Source organism: Metschnikowia bicuspidata, assembly GCF_001664035.1.
Source record: "Metschnikowia bicuspidata var. bicuspidata NRRL YB-4993 chromosome Unknown METBIscaffold_7, whole genome shotgun sequence".
Classification (NCBI taxonomy): domain Eukaryota; kingdom Fungi; phylum Ascomycota; class Pichiomycetes; order Serinales; family Metschnikowiaceae; genus Metschnikowia; species Metschnikowia bicuspidata.
Window position 1 is genome coordinate 372,412 of NW_017387737.1, and position 1,177 is coordinate 373,588.

The 1,177-nt window shown below is 39.1% G+C and overlaps 1 protein-coding gene across 1 annotated transcript in view; it reads right to left on the bottom strand.

Moving 5' to 3' along the window:
• The window catches only part of GLO2 (hydroxyacylglutathione hydrolase), a 1,533-nt gene extending 1,300 nt beyond the window's left edge, over nucleotides 1-233 (bottom strand). The window contains exon 1 of the mRNA XM_018855140.1: nucleotides 36-233. The gene's annotated coding sequence lies outside the window, so the exon portion shown is untranslated. The remainder of the gene's footprint in view (nucleotides 1-35) is intronic.
• Between the last annotated feature and the right edge of the window lie 944 nt (nucleotides 234-1,177).

A 1,177-nucleotide genomic window follows, 5' to 3' on the forward strand; every position in this document is an offset into this window, starting at 1 on the left:
CCATTCCACTGAATATATATATATATATATATATATATATATATATATAGGAAGTTCTAGAATTTGATTTTAACTTTCGACACTAAACGTGCGATGTGCCATGAACCAGACATGTTACAGTAATCGATATACTACGCTCAAGAGCCATACCAGAATCATGATTTTGCTACCCTGAGCCGACAATTGAGGCTCTCAACGATTTGCTAGGCGTATCATAATTTATATTCTTAAATGCTCTCACCGCTATCATATGTTCTAAAGGACCGTAAGAAAGAATGTGAACCTCAATAAATACATTTGTTTGTCCATATTTTTTCTTCTGAAACCCAGCAATGGGTTTTAAAACTCTGCTGTTTAATAGGCGTGCCGTAAACACGTAATGTGGTTTTCAAACAATGGATCTTTTTGGAACGTATATCTTTTACATCCACTATATTGTTTACTTGCTAGTTTCTCAGATAAGTAGCACTGCCTCACTGCGTGTACTACACATACTACACGGATTCACATACTTTACGTGTGCAAGTTTATCTCGCTCCACATCATGAATAAGTATTCATATTCGATATGGGCAACTTGGCTCATGCTTATGCTGATCGTAATCAGCGAGAAGGCTTCATTCGAATTTGACCTTGACAATGTAAGTCCATTCTCAGATAACTCCACGGAACAAACATACCAAAGAATATCTGACGATTCGCTTCTATGGGGCCCATATAGATCAGGAATATACCTTGGAATCCGCCCTCGTATACCTAAGTCACTAATGTCTGGTCTTTTGTGGTTCAATGTTGACTCTCATCGTGGAATTCTGTCAATAAGACATGCATATGAGCAAGGTCATAACCTTGCAAAAGCCAACTGGGTTAATTTTGACCCTCGGATAGGTGGCAGACAATTTATTTCTGATAATGAATGTCATATCAATATCACGATTGACTTCGTGAAGAGCAATGATGGCAAGAATTGGGGAGTCAAGGTGCACTCTGTGCCGCATGAAGGATTTGAACATCTCTCTACATCTTTCGTCTGGTACTCTGGCCTAGAGGGAGAGGAGCATGATGATGCTTCGAAGGAAATTGTTCCTTCCGGCTTTTTGAAACTTGACAATCCGCATGATGCTCGTGGATATGACACTGTTAATTTGTCAGGCTTCTCGAAAGAATTGGGTCTTTTT